Genomic DNA, 15363 nt, shown 5'->3' with positions numbered 1-15363 from the left:
TCGAGTATACTTACAATTTGTAAGCATTACATGATGGATAATGGGTGGAATTTTTACAGTTTATTTTAAAACGGCTATTTTAGGCAATTTCTATTGGATAATTTACTTCTCTTTATTATTTTTATCCGTTGATTTTGAGTAAAGTATAAAAGCTTATTTCATTCTAATCATTTTCTTTTATCATTCTCAAATTCAAATGTGTTATTTCATTCTCTCTCAAGCAAAAATCCTCTTTCTCTTCAAGCTTTTCTTCTCTAACAATGGCACCCGTAGTAAAGATCATGTCACAGACTGGGTTCATATATGAGAAGAACAACTTCACTGCTTTGGTCAATAAGGGTATTCAGCAATCAGAAGACTATCATAAGATGATGGACTTCGTAAAGAACTGCAAGTTAAGTTTTGCCATGCTGGAATCACCCACAATTTATTGTGAAGTTGTTGAAGAGATGTGGACAACAACAATCTACAACTCTACTGACAAAACCATCACTCTGACCATCAAAGGTAATGAATTCTGTATCAATAGTGATGTAATAAAAGCATGTTTCAAGATTCCTGATGATAATGTAACTGTACCACAAAACTAAGTGACATTAGGAGACTTGGTCTTAGGAAGGAATGGAGTTACATGTGTGATGTTGTAACTAAAGTCTTTTCTGGAAAAATCAGTAATTTTGATTCTGTGAACATTTCCATGCTTAACATGCTATACATGCTAGTTACAGACAAATTTTACAATTTCAGTGACCTTATTGTGTATGAGTTAGGTTTTAAATTAGGTGACTTAGCCAAAAGAGGAAAGAATGTTTACTATGCTAGATTTTTTATGCTTTTGGCTAACCATCTTTGTCAAGAGATTGTGCTTGAGAACCCAAATAACAAATTAGCTTGTTGGGTTCAAGAGAGAAGAATCATTGCAGACTTGAACAGAGCCAACCATCACAGGGATATGCCAATGTTCTATTTTCCTGTAATGCTGACACCTCAGGTAAGTGAGGTAAGTTCATCCATACCCTCAACTATTCCAATCTCTTCTATTTCTTTGACTTCAGGCATAGCTATGGCAACTGTGACAATGACCAAACAGTTGCCTACCAAAGCTGCCAAAACAACTGCAATTTCTAAATCCAAATCAAAGAAAACCCCCTCTGGTATCTCTCAAAAGGTACCAGTTGAAAAATCTACCAAAGCCAAAGAGGGGAGTGTGAAGGAGGGTAAGATAGGTGAGGGAAGGGGTGAACATCAAAGAAACCCCAAGGATAAGGTTGGAGAGTTGAGTGAATCCCAGCCTAGCCACACTGCAGTTTCCCAACAAACTGCAGTGCTTAAAAAGGACAAAAGCTCACTTCTAGCTGCATCCTCCCAAAAGGATGTGGCTATTGAACAAAGCTCTCATCCAAGAGCACAGGCCAAAAGGGTTAGGGACACAAGCTCACCCCAAAATTACACCAGAAAGAAGAAATCCAAAACAACTGGGGATGCACAGGGCACACACTTAGTGCAAACTGGTGCTAAAGACACAGTCCCTGCACCTTCTCAAATTCAGATTGATGTGGCTCCAATAAATGTGGAGTCGCAGCCAAAATCTCTCATTATAGAAGCCACTGAAACACCATACTCACCAACTAACTCACTGGAAGTGGACATGATAAACACTTCAATTTCTGATTCCCCTTCTTTAACTCTGTTGGGAAGCCAAAATCTAGTGCAAGTGAGCATCATCTTTTAGATGATTTGTTGGCTCACTTGCCAATTCTTTCAGATTCTATTGTGACATCTGTGCCTCAAATAACTTCAATCAACACAGAGTCAACAATAGTTTCTCTTCCCACCTCATTCATTTCTACTCTCTCGATGGATATTGCTCATCCGTCGAGTAGTGATTGTATCCCGACGGATAAGCTTAACAACAGTTATCCGTCGGATAGCTTTACCACTCACCCGACGGATATCACTTATCCGTCGAGTATCTCTGCACAACTTCAAACTTCAATAATTTCAAGTGTAGAAGATTTAGTGGTAATACAATCACTCTTAGGACTGAGAGAGGAGAGTGCATTGAGTGAGAGGCTGGGTTGCTCCCAGGCAAAAGGAGAGGAAAAGAGTGAATCTCAGCAATCCATTCATTCAGGATTGGCAAAAGTGAGTGAGAGGAGTCCCACCTTAGTAGGTGAAGGTGAGGGTGTGAGGGTGGGGAGCCAGGGTGAGACCCTGATGCAACAAAAGAGAGAATATGAGAGAAAGGCAGGTACTGGAGAAATAAGGATGGAACCAGCCATTGCTAGTGAGTCAATGATTGTGGATGATGCTGAAAAGGAAAGACAATTTCAGCAACATTACAAAGCTGTAATTGATAACATTTCCTTGGATGCTGACACTTTTACTCACCCTGTTTCAGCCTATCAATTATTGGCTGCTCAGGGCAATGTGGAGGCAGAGCAGACTTTGAATTTAGTGCACACCACAGAATCTCTTCAAAGAGATAAAGCTGCTGTGAACAGAATGCCTTCTCAAGCTGGAGAGCCATTTGAAGAATTTTGAGTAAATTATGATGATGATGACTCTGGTTCTTTGGATGGAAGCATGAACTTAGGGGGAGCTGAAGGCCCAAGTTCTGCTTTAAGTTACCTGAATGGGCATGGGCAAAGGAATCTACACCAGGACAATTTGAGGTGTCTTTAGTCAAACAAGTAATAGCTATTCAACAGGCCCTTCAGGAAGCTTCAGATGCTGGTACCAAGGCTGTTCTTCAAGCTCACCTGGACTCTCTACATCTAATGAAGATCCAGCACTTAAGACATAATCTCAGTGTGGATGAATTGAAAAGGGATATAGCTGACTTGAAGACCTATAACTCTGAGAAGCTGGATTCAGTAATGCCATATGGTACCATGCAAGATCTATTACTAAGATTAAGGAGAGAATCAGATTCTGACAAGAAGATAGCCAAGCTGGAGAACATAGTTCAAGTTATTGAGAATTCAGTGGCTCTACTTCTTCAAAATCAACAGACTCAGACAAATCTTCTTATGCAACTGGCTAAAGCACAAGGCCTAACTCCTCCACTTGATAATGACAAAAAGGGGGAGAGAGAATCAAGTAAGGGGGATAAAGGACCAAATGAGGGGGAGAAACTTCTAGTTCAAATCAGCAAAGTAATTGTACCTTCAATTACTATCTCCAAGCCACCAGTTGTAGATGGTATAGATCTTATCAATGCAGCAACAGAAAATTTGAAAGATGCTGATAAAGGAAAGTTGACTCTAATCAACTGGAAAAAGATTGATGAGGACATACAGAAAAAGTTTGAATTAGTCAAGGAACCAGTTCAGTCAGCCATCCATCACTCTCATGTCAAGCCAATCAGTGTGAATGAGATGAGCATGAACTATCTGGAGAAAGGACAATCTTCCAGCATCAAGACTACAAAGGCTGAGATAATTCTAAAACCAAGGGCAAACTATTCAAAGTAATCTTTGAAGAACCCTATGGATACTGTGTATGAGACACCCAAGCCTGATGAAAAGAAGCTTCTATCAAGATCTATTGTCTTCTACAAAGATCCAGCTGATTCAGCCTCAAGAAAGAGAATTGCAAAGATATTCAGAAATGGGAAGGAAATTTGTGTGGTAGCTGGACATCAACAATTTGCTCATGCAAAGAAAGAAGAAAAAGCCAGATTGAAGCAGGAAAAGAGGTAAGCTGCTCTAGATGCAAAGAAGTCTAAACAAAAGAAAGAACAGTTTGCTATCTTGGCCAAGCTACAGGCTGTAAATTCTTCTCAACAAATTCCCTCTCAACCATCTCAAGCTACTGAATCAAAGAAGAAGATTGAAGAACAGAATAAATCCCCAAGAAAGAAAGAACTGGCTAAAAGAACAAAAAGGAAATTGGATGTTGTTGACAAGGAATTGGAAGATCAATTCCCTAAGGAATCCACTCAAGCTAAAACTCAATCATCAAAGCCCTCTATGGTATTTAAAAATATAAGGGTGGTGGACCCCTACAGGAACATACATGGAGAGCCTATTGTGCCAAAGGATGAGCCAATAGAGTGGGATAAATTACCAATTCCTGACTTTAACTTGCCAATTCTTACAAAGCCAAGAAGGACAAAGTCAAGGGCAGTCAAGAAAGTGAAGTTGTCACCTCTCAAATCCAAGTTAGTAGTCAAAGCTCAACCCAAGGTCAACAGGGGAGACTACTTGTACTTATGTGACATCAAAGAATTCTCAGATCTAAACCTTTATCTGGAGGAGCTGAATGAGGTAAGGGCAATTGATGCATACAGAAACCTACCTGAAAGGTTGGTGTTCAAGTACAAAGGAGGAAGGGAGATTCAGTGGCCTCTTCACAGGATACTTCAAGAAAGCCAAGCTGTGTTGATCAAAGTCTATTCATCCTTCAAGAAAAACTTTAGTATTGAAGAAGATTGAAGAGCTAAGGAGTGTTAGAGCCAAATATGCACTTCCCAAGACTCTTATCATCCCATACACAGGGAGAAGAGTGCATCTAAGGCCCTACTGGCTGATGGAATTCATGGATGACAAGGGTGTGAGAAGATTCTTCAGATTAGAAGACCAAATGAGTATCTCTAGCAATGAGACTCTCTTGGAGATGCAAGAAATGTTAGATCTCTCAGAATCTGATGAATTAGAATTCCACAGGCAGCTCCAGAATCAAATTGATGAAAACAACAGAAAGCTTGGAAGAAGATCCAGACCTTCAAGAAACTAGAAAAATTTGCTCAGGCTAGAGGAGCATCTTGAATTGACTGTGAGCCAAACCTTGTACATTTTGTTTAAATTGAAGCACTTTCAATTTTATCTACTTATCTCTAAAGATATATGTTTAGGATGTTTTGTAATCATCAAGTGTCTCTTAAATTATGGCTACAATTCCAGTAGACATAAATTGGGGGAGATTGTTGTGAATATGTTGTGTACTTGATGATCACTTAAACAAAATGTCTAAGTAGATTTTACTTAGTGAAATTATGTAGCACTTGACGGATAAGAATTATAGTCTCGACGGATCACTCATTATAGTCCCGACGGATGATTAACTTATTATCCATCGAGTGAGTAGCTTATGTAATAATAAGTTTGTAGCACAGTGATGTATGCATCTTTGTATAGAATCTGTAGTAGCATATAAGTCATGTTGACTTTAACTAGATATGCAGAATAGGTTGATTAATTGTATATAAGCAATGTCTTGTAATTCTGTATAAGTGAAATGAAGTCAAGTGCCAAAATAGCTACCGACGGATGATCAACAAAGCCTTCGACGGATGATCAAATGACTATCAACGGATGTTTAACATAGCAGTCGACGGATGATCAATCAAGTCATCGACGGATGATCTAAAAGTCGATGGATGATCATATCAAGAATTCAAATATCAGTTGAACAGTGAAAGTTGACACACAACCGTTGAGTTGGATACAAACACACTGTGGAAGCCCATTAACTGGGTAATGGAGGATAAAAAGCAGCAAAGATCAAGACTGTTAGATTTTATATTTGTTCAGTTCTTTTGACTTTGTAATCTTGGTAATATATAAACCAAGAGAGTAGCAAATAGAAAATTAACTGAGATAGCTGAGAAACATAAAAACAAAGAAATCTTTGTAAGCACAATCTTTAGGATTTCCTGTATTCTCAGCAGTTCTATTTTGTAAGCAGCTGTGAGCATTTCTGCACACAGAGTCCTCTCGATATATTATATATATCTCTGGTGGATTTGTTTAAATCCACCAGAAAGTTTTTAAAGACTCTTGTTTTTAATTACTTATGTTTTGATTCATTCAAGTTTTCAAAATAAATATATCCATAATCGAGTTGAACATTTTTATTTCAAGAAAAAGGTTCAAGAATTCCATTCAACCCCCCTTCTGTAATTCTTGCTATATTGTTAAGGGACTAACAAAGGTTCTCTCCTTCATACTCTTTGTCCTTTTATTGTCAAATCAGCATACTTCTTATATCCATCTTGGGCTACTCCCAGCCGTCCTCTGATTAGATCTATTATATTCTTGGTCATTTGGACTACTGCGGGTCCGAGCATCTTGTGCTCTACAACTTCATCCTAACATAAGGGAGATCGACATTGTCTTCCCTCAAGGATCTCATAAGGCAATACCTCGATACTGACATACGATCGATTATCGTGAGATAACTTAATCCGCGTTAAGTGATCATTCCAAATTCTTTCAAGTCTATTGCACAGACTCTCATTATAGCTTTTAGCATTAGAGCTTTTGCTTCTCAATACCCATTCTTTTCCAGTTCGTAATCGCTACTACCTTCTGTTCCTAAAATTATACTGGTTATACTTTTGCTCGTTAGTGTTCTATAACCTTTTAATAACCACAACAACCTTAGTATCACGAATATGTTTCCATTCCGAATACCACCACAACTTTATTACTCCTTTTTCAGCTGTTTCTATTTTCCAAAGTTCTGAACAATCATATAGAAGTAAAGGAATTTGCTGAGAGATCACTATGATCATGAACACATGTTCTATTGCATAGTTAGTACAGAAGGTGGCCAGCCTTTAGTACTTGACAAGCAATTAAACAACATGTGGTATCCTACTAGGCTTCTATCACACAGATAGATAGTCATTCGGCAATACCTCCCCCTCTGTAAGGGTTGTTCTTCTCAGCTTACATGAAATAAAAAGAAGAGAAAAGAACGAACGGAAGAGAATTGTATATATATATAAAATATACTTCCATAAAATATCTGGCTTGGAATCTACCTCTGAACTATAGAGGTTTAACATAGGTGAACAAAACATATATGTAACACCCCCAAATCCGGGGTCGGGGATCCGGGTTGTCACGAGTTCCATTTCCCTTAATAACACCAAATCTTAATAAATAATCAACTACTCTGTACTGTGACCCCACAATAAACACACACACCACAAGTTATAGTCTCAGAGATGAATATCCAAAAATAATCACAAGTCGTTTTATTCCACAATTATAGGCCAATACACCTTAAACGGGTTTCTGAATAAATTTACATTTCTTTTCCATTATTATAATTGATAAAGATACATAAGTCTGGTACATCAAAAGTTGAAAGCCTAGCCTATTGGTAGTTCCTACCTCAGCTACAGCGACATCAACGCCTATAGGAAACTGCGGAACGTTTCCTAATCGCTTGCGAATCGGGAGCTTGGTCCTGTTCATCTTTTCTATCTGTTATTGTGCGATGAAAGAAGAAAGCAAGGGTGAGCAGCAAGCCCACCAAAATAATATGTATAATGATTAACAATATATGAGCCTTCTCATAGTACTCATGAAAGTCTTGGTCAAAAGAAATGAACCAAGTCTGATATCTTAATGCGATGAAGTCGCAAAATATTCAGTATATATGTATATATACTTTTCAAAATCTTGGAAGTCCTCTTCCATGCATAATATACACAGAGTTCCAGTTTATAACTGTATAAAAATATCGTTGCAAGGTGATCTCATATATCTAACCTTGTCTCAACATTTTTCTGAAAATCTTTGTCATGCATAAGATAATCATTTGCTAGATATAAGTTTAAAAGATGAAGTTACAAGATACTCCAATATACTTATATCTTTTCCGAATACTACTTGAACTACCACCGTTCAAGTTATAATTAGTCCATCCCATAGATTAAGCTACAAGACAAAACTTGTATAGAATCAATCTTTACAATATCATCAAAATAAAATGAAGTTATGAGATACTTCATTTGATGCAAACATCATTTTGAAAACTCGACCCTGCCAACACTCAACAATCGCCCAATCGTAGCCTTTCTATCGAAGGGCTCTGGGTAGTGTTGCAGAAATATCCAATTGGATGATGAACTCATTACGGGAGTTTGCCGCGCCAGGAAGACCACTTACGATGATCAGTCGTAGTAGTACAACCCCACCATTTTCTACATGTAGAGGAGAACCTGTCGGATTTACTTGTCAACCAAACACTGAACTCCTAAGGAATTGACCGCCTTAGCGGAACTTCCGGGCCATTTGGGCCAATATAATAAGGCTGGGCCGGCGCTACTCGACCACTTACGCCACTCCTAGTTCAGATGAAATCCATGACTCTGAAACGTAAAGCTCGTCCCCCCTTTCCCCAAGTAGAAACTTGTTGGTACGGCTCCACCAAGAAGTCGTATCTAGTTGGAAAGGAAAACTCACCAATATTTCCCAGGCGATGCCTGTTAATGGATTAACTTGTTCCAAGAATTTTACTTCCCGAGTGTTGGGTAAGTAATCAAAAACTCTTTTATCAGAATAGCAACCTTGTTGTGAATATAAAATACACCACAGAGCCGGATCCCTCAGGTTTTGAGCGAGTATTTAAATCCCCTTCGAAAAGAGGATCTTAAATATAAAAATGAGTTTTGGGATCCGCTCTAACTTTTAAAAATCATTTTGAAGACTCGAAAACTTTTTTAAGAATGTTTGGAGTGATGCTGATTTAATAAAATAAATCAGTCCCAATATATAAAAATATCTGAATATTATTATTTAAATAATATTCCCATAAAGAATAATCTTTATAAAAATAATTGAAGTAGATGTTGTAAAACTTATACTTGAAATGACTCTTAAATAACCAAAGATATACTTATACGAAAGTAATATCTTTATTTGAATAATCAAAAGTAAGTTTGATTATCGACACATTATTCTTTAATAAAATAAAGAATATTATTAAATAATAAGCGGAGTCATAATACCTCGAATGAATATTATAAATAATATTCATTAAATAAAATAACGGAGCCATACATCCTCAAATGAATATTTAAATAATATTCATCAAATAATATGAACTGAGTCATAAGCCCTCGAATGAATATTCAAATAATATTCAATAAATAATATAAAGGAGTCATAAGTCCTCGAATGAATATTCAAGTTATATTCAATAAATAATATAAAGGAGTCATAAGTCCTCGAATGAATATTCAAGTAATATTCAATAAATAATATAAAGTTATCGAATAAACCTTATTCGATTAATAGTTTTGAAAACTATAACCATACATATATATAAATATAAATATATATATATATATATATATATATATATAAAATCTACTCGGGATCTTCGACTCCCGATTTTAGAAAATGTTTTCACCTTTGGGTCCCTATACTAAGGGTATATGCAAATTACCGCTATTCTCTAGCATAGGTATTATCAACTGAACCAACAGATATATATGGCAAGAATAAGAAACATGCATGCATATGTACCATATCACATGCTACAATATATCGCAAGAATTTGCTAATTTAACCATCATGCATCTATCACAAGATAATGCATATACAAGTGTATACATCACAACAACAGTATAACGGATAGAAAACTTGCCTGAGCGACTGGGGGTTACGAATGGCTCGGGACGAGTCTGGTAACCTATAAACAACAAGTAAGTAGGAATTAAACCAAAGTCACTTGTAAATCTATACTCTAACCAACTCAGACTCTAACGCTCGTTTTACGCTTACTGATTCTCTTAAATCACTCGAGTACCCTCGGCTCCACCATTTTTTAATAATTTAACCATTACGAGTTTTAAGACGATTCCTTCGCGAGTGTCTTACCAACTGCCTAACACACTTAACATAATTGTTTCATACATTAATTAACCCTTTAAGGTCTTTAACCTATGTTTCAAAGTAAGGCGAGGGGTAATGGTTCGTTCGCGAAATGTCGTTACTTAAAACGACCGTTTCTCCTGTACCGTACATCGGAATCAAACGAACCACATATCAAAACGAAGCTCGTAACATGAAATATCTAAACATGGCAATCGTCAAAACCTAGCAGGGAGTTGTCGGGTCCTAATGTTATGTACAAAAGTAGTCTAAAGTAAATTGGACATTACGACGGCTATGTTTACGCGATTTCCCAAATTTAAACCAATCCAAATCAATCACCAAACAACCCCTATCCATTCTTACAACCAAAGCCCATCCATAACACATTACAATAGCCCCAACCAACTCATTATTAACAATTATACTTATTCCTAAAACTTGAATTTAAACTATACTAAATCCTTTAACCAAACCATAAGATTTCAACATCTCATTCAACACCATTCCAACCCAAACTCTAAACAAACAAGCTTCAAGCTATTCTTTACCATAACTATTAAAATCATCCTAATATACAAAGTAAAGCTAGGGTTTGGAGATGATATACCTTCCTTGAAGTGGTGTGAGTAGCTAGGAAGCCTTAGGAAGCCTTGAGGAGTCTTAGGGATGCTTGGATCTTAAAGGAAAAACAAGAAAAATCAAGTTAAAAACCTTGAAATCACTATTCATTGTCTTCCTCATTGATTTCTTGGAGAAGATTGAGAATGAATTAGAGGCTTAAACTCATAAGATAGCCATAACTATGCATAAGGAATACTAGGGAATTATCTTACCAATTTAGGAAGCTTGGATCTTGGATTTTGAAATTCTTCTCTTTGAAAAATAGGAAAAGCCGAGAGCAAGGTGGGAGAGATGAATGATTTTTGTGTTTGCTTTGTTTTTGTTTTGGTTGGTTGATTTTCTTTTGATTTGTTTTGGTTAATTACCTTATTAACCTTGTCTTTGTGTGGTTATAAACTAACCACATCTCCTTCCCCTTATGTCATGCTTATGTCATGCTCATGATGTCATCCTCCCCTCTTTGTCCTCTTCTCATTGGTTGGATGACATCATCCCCTCTAATCTCTTTGATTAACTTCCTAATTGTTTGCCTAATGACCGCTAATCTGTTATACGGTTCGCTTAACTTTCATTTTCGTTTATCGTTTGAGGGATCATACCCGGGATCTTATTACTTAGGTTCCCTTAACCTTTCTCAATACATTATATTCCTTTTTATGATCCTCTATTAAAATCCTTGAATTTAAATCCTTTTTATCTTGTTACCTTATACTTAATTCTTTCCGTATCTAGTGGATTTCTGGGAAAAATCAAAAGGTTCAAATTTGGATTCTGACGATCTTTACATACACTTATATATCACATAGAGTACCAATAAAATCTCAGAATATCCAAAAAAAGAACCCCTACATAGTGTGGCATGAAAAGTTTTCTCATTCAGCAAAAACACTATTCATAAGGGTTTCAAAAAATTTCCAAAAATTGGGGTTATTACAGTCTCCCCTCCTTAAAAGGATTCCGTCCCGGAATCAAATAGAAAATGAATAGGGATACTCTCTTAGCATTACACTTTCTAACTCTCAAGTAAATTTTCCCACATTGTGGTCCTACCACCAAACTCCGCCTAGTTTGATAACCCTTCTCTTAAGCACTTGTTCCTTTTCACTCTATAACCCTTCCTGGTTGTTCCATATAGGTTACGTCTGGTTGCATGTCTATGCGCTCATATGCCCCTATTTATATGGCATCCGAATTACACTTCCTTAACATTGATACGTGAAACACGTTATGACTTGCTACATGTTCTGGGGTAAGGCTAGCTCATATGCTAACTTCCCAATACTTCTTAATATATCCAAGGATCCGACAAATTGTGGACTTAGCTTTCCTTTCTTTCCGAATCTCATCAATCCTTTCCAAGGGTTTCCAAGGGAATACCTTTAACAACACTAGGTCCCCTACTTCCTATTCTTTGTCCTTTCGTGTCAAATCAACATACTTCTTATGTCCATCTTGGGCTACTACCAGCCGTCCTCTGATTAAATCTATTAAATCCTTGGTCCTTTGGACCACTGCTGGTCCGAGCATCTTGCGCTCTACAACTTCATCCTAACATAAGGGAGATCGACATTGTCTTCCCTCAAGGATCTCATAAGGCGACATCTCGATAATGACATATGATGTATTGTCGTAAGATAACTTAATCCGCGTTAAGTGATCATTCTAAATTCTTTCAAGTCTATTGCAACGGCTCCCATCATAGCTTCTAGCATTATAGCTTTTGCTTCTCAATACCCATTCTTTTCCAGTTTGTAATCGCTACTACCTTCCGTTCCTAATATTATACTGGTTATACTTTTGCTCGTTAGCGTTCTATAACCTTTTAATAACCACGTCAACCTTAGTATCACGAATGTGCTTCCATTCTGACTACCACCATAACTTTACTACTCCTTTCTCAGCTGTTTCCATTTTCCAAGGTTTGATCAATCATATAGAAGTAAAAGAACTTATTGAGAGATCACTATGATCATGAACACTTGTTATATCGCATAGTTAGTACAGAAGGTGGCCAACCTTTAGTACTTGACAAGCAATTAAACAATAGCTGGTATCCTACTCGGCTTCTATCACACAGATAGATAGTCATTCGGCAATACCTCCCCTTCTGGAAGGGTTGTTCTTCTCAGTTTATATGAAATGAAAAGAAGAGAAAAGAACGAACTGAAGAGAATTGTATATACGTAAAAAAAAAATTATTGCCATAAAATATCTGGCTTGGAATCTACCTCTGAACTATAGAGGTCTGTCATAGGAGAACAAAACATATATGTATTTATATCAACATCAAGTATTATAGCATCGCATTTCACATGCTTAAATATTTACTATTCCATCCATCATTCTATGGACCCATGCTCTTGCTCGAGCTTATACACAATCACCTTTGAAACTCCCTCAACATCAAAAATCAAATCTGGGATCTCATTCTAGACATCATCGTTACTAGAATTCTATGCTTGCACCGCAACCTTCCTCATATAGTAATACGACTCTCTTTTCATAAGAGGGAATAAATATTCAATAGGTAGATACTCTACTTAATTAGTCTATCAATGATAACTTATACACTACCACGACCCGATTAGTGGTACTCAATCTCAAGCTCCATTCCAATACAACTCTCACGGTTGTAATCAGCTCATTACTCGCATAATCATTGCTGCATTACTATGGTCCACCACTGACCTACTGTCATCATTCACCTTCCATGAAATCTTAATATCTAACCATACGGAGTCCATACATGTCGTATCAAATCCTTCTAAGGAGGTAACATAATCACCATTCCTGATTCAGGAAGAACACTCCTGATCCTGACATACATACATGACATGAAGCAGATAAAATTGCAGAAGAGTTTCAGTCAAAGCAACGATAGCAGGTGAATACCATTTTTAATCGTATGCCTTAAATAGAAGACTTAACTCAAGGTTCGTTTAGTCCTTTTTGAAATATGGTCCTGGATTATTCTCAAGATAGTACCTTCTGAGATAAATAGCCTGCTCATGGCGATTACACGAATTAAACCTTTACCAACTACTATTACGGTTGGGTATTGCACAGTCATCAGAAGGAATGCCAATCTTCCAAACCATAATACCATCTTCACGGATTTAACCATTATCATTGTATTCTTCTGGCACGAGCGCCGATAATTATCCTTTTACCTTTAAAGTGTCGGCCACCTCTTTGGCCTTTCCTGATAGTAAAATTTCCTTACAGTCAATGTCATTTTAACCACCTCCAAATAATTTTCTATCTCATTTCAATCACAGCTTATGTGAAGATGTTTTCCTTAAAGTCTGATGAGTAAAAATAAATAAAAAAAATTATCACCATTTTTCCATAAGTTATTGCCTCAGTCTTTAGAGGTTAATCATTGTCACGACTGACTTTTAATCATACTTAGAACATCTTTTATCTTAGGTCCTAATTGTCCTGAACAATTTCGACCTTTACTGGTTCGATCCATATTCTCTCGTAGTTTAACACGTGCCCCACTTTGCATCATTATAATTACGTCATATTTTCTTTATCAGCATTTTTACTCTTGAGAATTTTGAATATTACCTTTCTCCTTGTAAAACCTCTAAGGTTATCCTTGAATCGTTCCTCCTGTATTCCCTAGATGCAAGGCATATCGAAATACCCTTTACTAATACTAGAACCATTGTCTATATGTTTCTGAAAAATTTCCCCACTGATACTTAAAGGTTGTTATTACCTTAATCCTTTCCAATTTATACTGTCAAAACTCATACTGTCCCTATTAAAGGTGAAATGCCAACCTTCATGCATTCCCCTATGATTCATTTTAAGTTACTGATGTTCTATCCTTAATTCCACCTTTAAAAAGGTACATGCATCCTTCCATGGATAAATCAAGTCATATATCCTTGATAGATTATCTTATTCAATCATTCCCACCTCGATAGTCTATACCCATTTCACAATAGCTTCCTTATTCAAACTGAGGTCAACCCATATGGCCTTCAAAAGATAGCAACGGTTATCCGCTTGTCTTGCCTAATTTGGTAACGATAACAAGGATGTTCTGGAAGATATTGGTCGTGTTCAACGTGAACCTCTTCTTAATAATTCCTTATTTACTTTTGTTGTTTATCTCAACAGTCACCTCAATACTGGGATACCTGTCCTACCTGGCGTCTCCCTTTCTGGGTATCAAGCCACCGGTCTTACACTTCACATTCTTGAAGGTCACTTCCTTCATCCAATTTTCCTAATTTCCTACCTTTTCTCCTCAGTCTATCCGCGTCTCATTATTTATCCTTCGAACTATCTCAAGGTTTCCTCGAATCCTCCCAACTTACAGGGGATAAAATATATGTATCTCTTATGCCTTCAACCATCAATTTTAACTCATGGTGAATCACCCTCATCCTGACGATTACATACTTTTCTATTGCTACGAGTCTTTAGGGTTTCCTTATACCCAACTCCCTTATTATTCCTCAAACTCTATTGCCTTTATATTCCTTTCCACTTCAGTTTCTTTTTATTTTCCTTTCTCTTATCATTATTTCATGAACCAACACAACATAAGCATTGATTTCAAACATCCCGTCATTCTGGATTCGTGTCCTCAGAACGAATCTTGACAACTTTTACAACTTAGATTCATAATTCATCATACTTATCCGCTTTTATTCTAGCTCCAAAGCTTTTACATTATCTCCATAACCTTGGGAAGTACTTTCCTGAAAACAATTGACTGAACTTAAATCAGTTTATTATAATCTCTTGCTCCGTGCCTTCCTTGGCCTTTCACCAGCGGGTGATCTCTCTCTTAGGAGGGTAAGTGACAAAAACAGTCTTTTGTGATTCGTCAATCATTCAGAATCTCAAATGATTCCTCTATTTCCTTTATCCAGGCTCTTGCCTCGGCTGGGTCAGCTCATCCCTTGGAACTCTGAGAACTTAGCGACTTAAAGGTCCTGAAAGAATTTCCCACTACATTGTTTCCCTCAAGGTGGTGGTTGGGAATAAAGTATAAGTTCTGTTTAGACAGGTCCATGAATTTCCGTATAGGAGTACCATCTCGGGTCTCCCTATCTCGCTCGACTTCTGTTTTCTCAGTCTAAATATTTCTTCCTACTCC

Source organism: Apium graveolens, unplaced genomic scaffold (assembly GCF_009905375.1).
Source record: "Apium graveolens cultivar Ventura unplaced genomic scaffold, ASM990537v1 ctg905, whole genome shotgun sequence".
NCBI classification, from domain to species: Eukaryota; Viridiplantae; Streptophyta; class Magnoliopsida; order Apiales; family Apiaceae; genus Apium; species Apium graveolens.
Note: the sequence above shows the minus strand (reverse complement) of the source record.